The sequence below is a fragment of the Arachis stenosperma genome, chromosome 9 (genome assembly GCF_014773155.1).
Source record: "Arachis stenosperma cultivar V10309 chromosome 9, arast.V10309.gnm1.PFL2, whole genome shotgun sequence".
NCBI lineage: Eukaryota > Viridiplantae > Streptophyta > Magnoliopsida > Fabales > Fabaceae > Arachis > Arachis stenosperma.
The window spans coordinates 107801253-107812003 of record NC_080385.1 but is presented as its reverse complement, the minus strand read 5'-3'; the positions used below and the strand labels follow the sequence as shown (position 1 = coordinate 107812003).

The 10751-nt window shown below is 38.1% G+C and overlaps 1 non-coding gene across 1 annotated transcript; it reads right to left on the bottom strand.

Moving 5' to 3' along the window:
• Window positions 1–10424: 10424 nt before the first annotated feature.
• On the bottom strand, window positions 10425–10532 carry LOC130953735 (small nucleolar RNA R71). The gene has a single exon (XR_009075897.1). It is a non-coding gene; the product is annotated as a small nucleolar RNA R71 (small nucleolar RNA).
• Between the last annotated feature and the right edge of the window lie 219 nt (window positions 10533–10751).

Here is a 10751-nt window from a genome sequence, read left to right as displayed (position 1 = left end):
CAGAATCCAACAGCATCTGCAGTCCTTTTCAGTCTCTGAATCAGATTTTTGCTCAGGTCCCTCAATTTCAGCCAGAAAATACCTGAAATCACAGAAAAACACACAAACTCATAGTAAAGTCCAGAAAAGTGAATTTTAACTAAAAACTAATAAAAATATACTAAAAACTCAACCAAATATACTAAAAACATACTAAAAATAATGCCAAAAAGCGTACAAATTATCCGCTCATCAAGGAGCTCTGCAGCGTCTCGATGAATTAATGCAATTACCTTTGTTTTCCATTCAAACACGCTTGTTCTTATCTAAGATGTTCATTCGCGCTTAATTATGGAGAAGGTGATGATCCGTGACACTCATCACCTTCCTCGCTCCATGAACGTGTGCCTGACAACCACCTCCGTTCTACATTAGATTGAACGAGTATCTCTTAGATTCCTTAATCAGAATCTTCGTGGTATAAGCCGGATTGATGGCGGCATTCATGAGAATCCGGAAAGTCTAAACCTTGTCTGTGGTATTCTGAGTAGGATTCTGGGATTGAATGACCGTGACGAGCTTCAAACTCCTGAAGGCTGGGCGTTAGTGACAGATGCAAAAGAATCAATGGATTCTATTCCAACCTGATTGAGAACCGACAGATGATTAGCCGTGCTGTGACAGAGCATTTGGACCATTTTCACTGAGAGGATGGGAAGTAGCCATTGACAACGGTGACACCCTACATAGAGCTTGCCATGGAAGGAACCTTGCGTGTGGAAAAAGGATTTCAAGGAAGAGTTGAAGTTCAGAGGACAAGGCATCTCCAAAACCCCAACATATTCTCCATTAATAAAGTAACAATTCCTTATTCCGAATACTTTGACTTCTTACAATTAAAACCAAATAACCTTATTGGTATCCTGACTAAGATTAATAAAATAAACATAGCTTGCTTCAAACCAATAATCTCCGTGGGATCGACCCTTACTCACGTAAGGTATTACTTGGACGACCCAGTGCACTTGCTGGTTAGTTGTACGGATTGCAAATTCGTGCACCAAGTTTTTGGCGCCATTGCCGGGGATTGTTCGAGTTTGAACAACTAAAGGTTTATTTTGTTGCTTAGATTAGGAAGAATTTATCCTCTTTTTTCACTAGAATTGCATCTTTTATTATCCCTTTTTAAAAATTTTTCAAAAATATTATTTTTCTTTATCAATTTTTAATTTTTTTCGTGAGTTTAGTGTCCTGTTCAAAGTTTGGTGTTAATTGCATCTTTTATATTTTTCTTTAAATTTTCGAAATTGTTTGCTTTGTTCTTCATTGATCTTCAAGTTGTTCTTGTTAATTTTTCTTGTTTGATCTTGAGTTTTTCTTGTTTTGTGTCTTTTCTTGTTTTTCTTGTGCTTTTTCAAAACATTAACTTTCAAAAATTATACTTTTATCCATAAAAATAATACATCTTTAAAATACGTTACATTTTTAGCTCAGTTGGTTATAGCGTTGGCTTATGTTCTTGGCAATTGGGCATCTTCTTTTCAAAATGTTTTTTCAAAAATAATTTTTCTTAAATTAATCTTATGCCAAACTTTAAGTTTGGTGTTTTCTTGTTGATCTTTCTTTAATTTTCGAAAATTTATCTTGGTTTTCTAAAAATTTTAAGTTTGGTGTTCTTTCTTTTGTTCTTGGTGTTCTTGTGAATCTTCAAGGTGTTCTTGAGTCTTTCTTGTGTTTTGATCTTAAAATTTTTAAGTTTGGTGTTCCTTGGTGTTTTCCATCCAAAATTTTCGAAAATAAGGAGCATTAGATCTAAAAATTTTAAGTCTTGTGTCTTCTGTGTGTTTTTCTCTTTCAACATAAAATTCAAAATTCAAAAAAAAAATATCTTTTCTAACTAATTTTGAACTATTTTTTCGAAATTTTTTTTTTATAAAAATTCAGATTTCAATTTTAAAATTTTTCAATTCTTATCTTTTTAAGTTTAAAAAAAAGAAAATAAATAAATAAATTTATCTTTTTCAAAAATATCCTAACCACTTTCTCTCTCCTCACTTTTTCAAAAATCTTCATAAAATATTTTCAAATTCTTATTAAATTTTTTTATTTTAATTTTCTTATTTTATCTTATTTTTATTTTGGTTTTTATTTTATTTCGAATTTTTTTTTATTATTTATTTATAAACTAAATTTAAATCCACATTACCCCTTTACTCCAACATGGACATAAGCGGAAATGAACAGTCCAAGAGGACTTTGGGGTCATATGCTAGCCCCACTACTGCTTCATATGGGAGTAGTATCTGTATACCCTCCATTGGAGTTAGTAGCTTTGAGTTGAATCCTCAGCTCATTATCATGGTGCAGCAAAGCTGCCAGTATTCCGGTCTTCCACATGAAGAACCTACAGAGTTTCTGGCACAATTTTTACAAATTGCTGACACAGTACATGATAAGGAAGTAGATCAGGATGTTTACAGATTATTACTGTTTCCATTTGCTGTAAAAGATCAAGCTAAGAGGTGGTTAAATAACCAGCCTAAGAACAGCATAAAAACATGGAAACAACTGTCAGAAAAATTCCTGAATCACTATTTCCCTCCAAAACGGATGACACAGCTAAGGCTAAGCATCCAAGGCTTCAAACAAGGAGATAATGAATCCCTTTATGATGCCTGGAAGAGATACAGAGAGATGCTAAGAAAATGCCCCTCTGAAATGTTTTCAGAATGGGTGCAATTAGATATCTTCTACTATGGGCTTACAAAAAAAGCTCAGATTTCTCTAGACCACTCAGCTGGTGGATCTATACATATGAGAAAAATAATTGAAGAAGCTCAAGAGCTTATTGATACAGTTGCCAGAAATCAGCATTTGTACCTAGGTAGTGAATCTTCCATGAAAGAAGAAGCTAAAACAGTAACTGCTGAACTCAGTCCTGTGGATCAGGCTAATGAATTCAATCAGCAATTAGACTTTCTAACCCAGCAACTAGCCGAATTCAAGGAAATACTACAGGAAACAAGAATGGCTAACAGGAATATGGAAGTACAGTTAAAGCAAACAGAAAAGCAACTGTCAAAACAAATAGCAGAAGAATGCCAAGCAGTTCAATTAAGAAGTGGAAAAACATTAAATACCTCACTTCAAAGCAGCAGGAAGCCAAGAAATGAACAAATGGCTACTCAAAATCCATCTGAGGACAGTCAGAGCCCAGAGAGGAATAATGCTGGCGCTGAACGCCCAGACCATGCTCATTCCTGGCGTTCAACGCTAGAAACAAGCATGAATCCGGCGTTGAACGCCCAAAGGGAGCACAGTTCTGGCGCTCAGATGCCAGTAACAGATAAGGAGTTGGCGTCTAACGCCACTCCAGCTTCCACCCCTCGCATTCAAATGCCAGTGGGGGATCAGTCATATACAAGTGCTGATAACAACCCTTCTAAAAAGGCTTCCCAACCCACTTCTACAGGCAATAAACCTGCAGCAACTAAGGTTGAGGAATACAAAGCCAAAATGCCTTATCCTCAAAAACTCCGCCAAACGGAATAGGATAAGCAATTTGCCCGCTTTGCAGACTATCTCAAGACTCTTGAAATAAAGATTCCATTTGTAGAAGCACTTGAGCAAATACCCTCTTATGCTAAGTTCATGAAAGAGATCTTAAGTCATAAGAAGGATTGGAGGGAAACTGAAAAAGTTTACCTCACTGAAGAATGCAGTGCAGTCATTCTGAAAAGCTTACCTGAGAAGCTTAAGGATCCCGGAAGCTTTATGATACCATGCACATTAGAGGGTAATTGCACCAAGCAAGCTCTGTGTGACCTTGGGGCAAGTATCAACCTAATACCTGCATCTACTATCAGAAAGCTTGGTTTGACTGAAGAAATCAAACCAACCCGGATATGTCTTCAACTTGCTGATGGCTCCATTAAATACCCATCAGGCGTGATTGAAGACATGATTGTCAAGGTTGGGCCATTTGCCTTTCCTACTGACTTTGTGGTGTTGGAAATGGAGGAGCACAAGAGTGCAACTCTCATTCTAGGAAGACCTTTCCTAGCAACTGGACAAACCCTCATTGACGTCCAAAAAGGGGAGATAACCCTGAGATTCAATGAGGATGAGTTTAAGTTGAATGTTGTCAAAGCTATGCAACATCCAGACACATTAGACGACTTCCTAGATGTTGATATTATTGACTCCCTGGTGGAAGAGGTCTATATGACTGAGAGTCTCGAATCAGAGCTAGATGACATTTTTAAAGATGTTCAGCCTAATCTGGAGGAACCAGAGGAAATAAAAGAACCTCTGAAAACTCCTCAGGAAGAGGAGAAACCTCCTAAACCCGAGCTCAAACCACTACCACCATCCCTGAAATATGCATTTCTGGGAGAAGGTGACACTTTTCCTATAATCATAAGCTCTGCTTTAGGGCCACAGGAAGAGAAAGCATTAATTCAAGTGCTAAGGACACACAAGACAGCTCTTGGGTGGTCCATCAGTGATCTCAAGGGCATTAGCCCAGCCAGATGCATGCACAAGATCTTACTGGAGGGTGATGCCAAGCCAGTGGTTCAACCACAAAGGCGGCTGAATCCAGCCATGAAGGAAGTTGTGCAGAAAGAGGTCACTAAGTTACTAGAGGCTGGGATTATTTATCCTATTTCTGATAGCCCCTGGGTAAGCCCTGTCCAAGTCGTCCCTAAGAAAGGTGGCATGACAGTGGTTCATAATGAAAAAAATGAACTGGTTCCTACAAGAACAGTTACAAGGTGGCGTATGTGTATTGATTATAGAAGGCTCAATACAGCCACCCGAAAGGATCATTTTCCTTTACCATTCATAGACCAGATGTTAGAAAGACTAGCAGGTCATGAATACTACTGCTTCCTGGATGGATATTCAGGTTATAATCAAATTGTAGTAGATCCCCAGGATCAAGAGAAAACGACATTCACATGTCCATCTGGAGTATTTGCATATAGAAGGATGCCATTTGGCTTGTGCAATGCACCTGCAACCTTTTAAAGGTGCATGCTCTCCATCTTCTCTGATATGGTGGAGAAGTTTCTGGAAGTCTTCATGGATGACTTTTCAGTATTTGGAGACTCATTCAGCTCCTGCCTTAACCATTTAGCACTTGTTCTGAAAAGATGCCAAGAGACCAACCTAGTTTTAAACTGGGAAAAATGTCACTTTATGGTGACTGAAGGGATTGTCCTTGGGCACAAAATTTCAAACAAGGGAATAGAGGTGGATCAAGCTAAGGTAGAGGTAATTAAAAAATTACCACCACCTGCCAATGTTAAGGCAATCAGAAGCTTTCTGGGGCATGCAGGATTCTATAGGAGGTTTATAAAGGATTTTTCAAAAATCGCCAAACCTCTGAGCAATCTGCTAGCTGCTGACACGCCATTTGTGTTTGACATAAAGTGTCTGCAGGCATTTGAGACCCTGAAAGCTAAGCTGGTCACAGCACCAGTTATTTCTGCACCAGACTGGACATTACCCTTTGAACTAATGTGTGATGCTAGTGACCATACCATCGGTGCAGTATTGGGACAGAGGCATAACAAGCTTTTGCATGTCATTTATTATGCTAGCAGTGTTTTAAATGATGCCCAGAAAAGTTACACAACCACAGAAAAAGAATTACTTGCAGTGGTTTATGCCATTGACAAGTTTAGATCCTACTTAGTAGGATCCAAAGTGATTGTGTACACTGACCATGCTGCTCTTAAATATCTACTCACAAAGCAGGATTCAAAGCCCAGGCTCATAAGATGGGTGTTGCTTCTGCAAGAGTTTGATATAGAAATAAGAGACAAAAAAGGAACAGAGAATCAAGTAGCTGATCACCTGTCCCGGATAGAACCAGTAGCAGGAGCATCCCTCCCTCCTACTGAGATCTCTGAAACCTTTCTGGATGAGCAATTGTTTGCTGTTCAGGAAGCTCTGTGGTTTGTAGACATTGCAAACTATAAGACACAAGGTTCTCCTTTTGTAACAATGGAGAGGAAGCATGAAAAGCTTCTCTCACTGCAGAGTCAACCAAAGCCCCCACAGTCCAACTCTAAGTTTGGTGTTGGGGGGCCACAACCAAACTCTAAGTTTGGCGTTGAACCCCCATATTCAAACTCTAAGTTTGATGTTGGGAGGTCCCTACCTTGCTCTGATTATCTGTGAGACTCCATGAGAGCTCACTGTCCAGCTAAGGACAATAAAGAAGCGCTTGCTGGGAGGCAACCCAGCCAATCACAAAATTTAATTTTATTCGTTTGATAATTAATGATTTTTACAGGTATATGTCAAAGTATCTTCAAGGTAAAATAGCAATTGATTGGATTCACAGAGTTACAAGGGAATTTGGAAGCTCACTGGCATGAGAAAGCCAGTAAGAAACATTTTGGGCGTTGAACGCCCAAAAGAAGCACCCACTGGGCGTTCAACGCCAGTAAGGGTAGCCATCTGGGCGTTCAACGCCAGAAAGAAGCAACAGCTGGGCGTTGAACGCCCAGGAAAAGCAGCAATTGGGCGTTAAACGCCCAAAACATGCAGCATTTGGGCGTTTAACGCCATGATGGTGGGGAGGAGGTAAAATTCGTTTTTCTTCACAAATTTTCTAATTTTTATGTTTCAATTCATGATTTCTTGCATAAACATGTTTCCAAATATCATCCTTCAATTTCAAAAATCTTAATTCTAATTTCTAAGAACCCTAATTTCAAAAATATTACATGCATCTTAATCCATAAAAACAAATTGTTTTCCAATCCAATCCAACTCTTTTTTTTAAGTTCTTCAACACTTAATTATCTTCCAAAATCTTTTTCAAATTAAAAATTCAGATTTATTTTTAAATATCATTTATATCTTTTTAAATTATATCTTCTTCTTATCATATTTATCTTTTATAAATCATATCCTTTATCTTATATCTTTTAAATCTTTTTCAACTCATCATATCTTTTGAATTTCGAAATTGCCTCTCCCTCTATTCCTCTCTTATCCTTTCTTTTACTTGAGGACAAGCAAACCTCTAAGTTTGGTGTGATTTGCCATGATCATTGAGCTAAAACTCATCAAGATCATGACACCTAAGGAAACAGGAAGAGCAAGGATGTAACTTGAAGGAACTGAAGCGTCAGAAATTATATCTTGAAGGACCAAGCACCCCACAGACTAGAGAAACATCCACTTCCCAAAATAAAGGTCGTTGAGTTCTAATCTTTGCCTTAACTCTGTGATAACTGTTCTTATTAGAAATTTACCTTAGAAGTTATATATTAGTAGTAGTAATTAGTATCTCTACTTTGATTTTAATTCCAATTAAGTTATAATTTATTTTTCTCATCATCATCAAACATGAATGAAGTAGTAGATTTTTAGAATAAAGAGGCAATACTTTTTCGAGTTCTTAATAAGGAAAATTCTAATTATTTATATGTGGTGTGATGAGCGGATAATTTATACACTTTTTGGCATTGTTTTTAGTATGTTTTTAGTAGTTTTAGTTGAGTTCTTAGTATATATTTTTATTAGTTTTTAGTTAAAATTCACTTTTCTGGACTTTACTATGAGTTTGTGTGTTTTTCTGTGATTTCAGGTATTTTCTGGCTGAAATTGAGGGACCTGAGCAAAAATCTGATTCAGAGACTGAAAAGGACTGCAGATGCTGTTGGATTCTGACCTCCCTGCACTCGAAGTGGATTTTCTGGAGCTACAGAAGCCCAATTGGCGCGCTCTCAACGGCGTTGGAAAGTAGACATCCTGGGCTTTCCAGCAATATATATGATAGTCCATACTTTGCCCAAGATTTGATGGCCCAAACTGGCGTTCAAAGTTACCTACAGAAATTCCAGCGTTAAACGCCGGAACTGGCACCTAATTGGGAGTTAAACGCCCAAACTGGCATAAAAGCTGGCGTTTAACTCCAAGAGAAGTCTCTACACGAAAATGCTTCATTGCTCAGCCCAAGCACACACCAAGTGGGCCCGGAAGTGGATTTTTATGTCATTTACTCATCTCTGTACACCCTAGGCTACTAGTTTTCTATAAGTAGGACCTTTTACTATTGTAATAGATATAGAGAGTCTTTTGATCATGTTTTGAGGATTGAACTCACCTTGGGAGGCTGGCCATTCGGCCATGCCTAGACCTTGTTCTTATGTATTTTCAACGGTGGAGTTTCTACACACCATAGATTAAGGTGTGGAGCTCTGCTGTACCTCGAGTATTAATGCAATTACTACTGTTCTTCTATTCAATTCCGCTTGTTCTTTGTCCAAGATATCACTTGTTCTTCAACTTGATGAAGGTGATGATTGACACTCATCATCATTCTCACCTATGAACAAAGTGACTGACAACCACTCTTGTTCTACAAGCATTCGAGGCTCTAGTGAATATCTCTTGGATTCTTTAACCGGAATCTTCGTGGTATAGGCAAGAACTGATGGCGGCATTCAAGAGAATCCGGAAGGTCTAACCTTGTCTGTGGTATTCTAAGTAGGATTCAATGATTGAATGACTGTGACGTGCTTCAAACCTGTAACCTGCTGGGCGTTAGTGACAGACGCAAAAGAGGGATTCTATTCCGGTAGGGGAGGGAACCAAACCGGTGATTGGCCGCACTGTGACAGAGTGTATGAGCATTAGCTTTCACTGCGAGGATGGGAGGTAGCCACTGACAACGGTGAAACCCTACACGAGCTTGCCATGGAAAGGAGTAAGAAGGATTGGATGAAGGCAGTAGGAAAGCAGAGAGACGGAAGGGAAGGTATCTCCATACGCTTGTCTGAAGCTCTTACACCAATGATATACATAAGTAACTCTATCTTTATCTTTTATGTTATTTTCGTTCATCACCATATCCATTTGAGTCTGCCTGACTGAGATTTACAAGGTGACCATAGCTTGCTTCATACCACCAATCTCCGTGGGATCGACCCTTACTCGCGTAAGGTTTATTACTTGGACGACCCAGTGCACTTGCTGGTTAGTTGTGCGAAGTTGTGTTTATGCCATGGTATTGAGCACCAAGTCTTTGGAGCCATTACTAGGGATTGTTTGTGTTTTGAAAAGTAGTGATCACAATTTCGTGCACCATTACTAGGGTGCCTGGCTGGGCGTTTAACGCCCAAAAGGGTAGTAGTTTGGGCGTTAAACGCCAGAATGTGCACCATTCTGGGCGTTTAACGCCAGGATGGCAAAGGGGGTAGATTTGTTTTCAAAATCATTTTTTTTTCAAGTTTTCAAAGTTTTTCAAAATCAAATCTTTTTCAAATCATATCTTTTCAATCAAATGTTTTCAAAATCAATTTCTTTCCTTTTTCAAAGATACTTACTAACAATTAATGATTTGATTGAACATTTTTTGCCTTTTCTGTTGAGGAAGGTTTTATGTTTGAATCATATCTTTTCTTGTTAGCAAGTCATTAATTTTTAAAATCAAATCTTTTTAAAATTGTTTTCAAATCATATCTTTTAAAATTGTTTTTCAATCATATCTTTCAATCATATCTTTTTAAAAACCATAATTTTTCAATCACATCTTTTTCAAAATAAGTTTTCAATCATATCTTTGTGATTTCTAATTTCAAATCTTTTTCAAAAATCACTTGATTCTTTTTCTATTCTTAGTTTTTGAGAATCAATTAGTGTTTTTCAAAATGTTTTCAAAATCTTTTACTTAATTTTCGAAAATTACTTCCCTCCTTCTCACATCCTTCTATTTTTGGACTAACACTATTCCTTAATGCAAAATTCGAACTCCATCTTCTTTGATAAGTTCGAATTTTCTACTTCTGTCTTCTACTTTTCTTTTCCTCTGACACCTCAAGGAATCTCTATAATGTGACCTAGAGGATTCCATATTTTCTTGTTCTCTTCTCTCTCATATGAGCAGGAACAAAGACAAAGGCATTCTTGTTGAAGCTGACCCTGAACCTGAGAGGACCTTGAAGCGAAAGCTAAGAGAAGCTAAGGCACAACTCTCTGTTGAGGACCTGACCGAATTCTTCAAAGAAGAAGAACCCATGACAGACGAAAATAATAACAATGCCAACAATGCAAGGAAGGTGCTGGGTGACTTTACTGCACCTACTCCCAACTTCTATGGGAGAAGCATCTCTATCCCTGCCATTGGAGCAAACAACTTTGAGCTTAAGCCTCAATTAGTTTCTCTAATGCAACAGAATTGCAAGTTCCATGGACTTCCAATGGAAGATCCTCATCAGTTCTTAGCTGAATTCTTGCAAATCTGTGACACAGTCAAGACTAATGGGGTAGACCCTGAGGTCTATAGACTGATGCTATTCCCTTTTGCTGTAAGAGACAGAGCTAGGATATGGTTGGACTCACAACCTAAAGAAAGCCTGGACTCATGGGAAAAGCTAGTCAATGCCTTCTTGGCAAAGTTCTTTCCACCTCAAAAATTGAGTAAGCTTAGAGTGGAAGTCCAAACCTTCAGACAGAAGGATGGAGAATCCCTCTATGAAGCTTGGGAAAGATACAAACAATTAATCAGAAAATGTCCTTCTGACATGCTTTCTGAATGGAGCATCATAGGTATTTTCTATGATGGTCTCTCTGAACTATCTAAGATGTCCTTGGATAGCTCTGCTGGAGGATCTCTTCATCTGAAGAAGACGCCTACAGAAGCTCAAGAGCTCATTGAAATGGTTGCAAATAACCAATTCATGTACACTTCTGAGAGAAATCCTGTGAACAATGGGACAAGTCAGAAGAAAGGAGTTCTTGAGATTGAT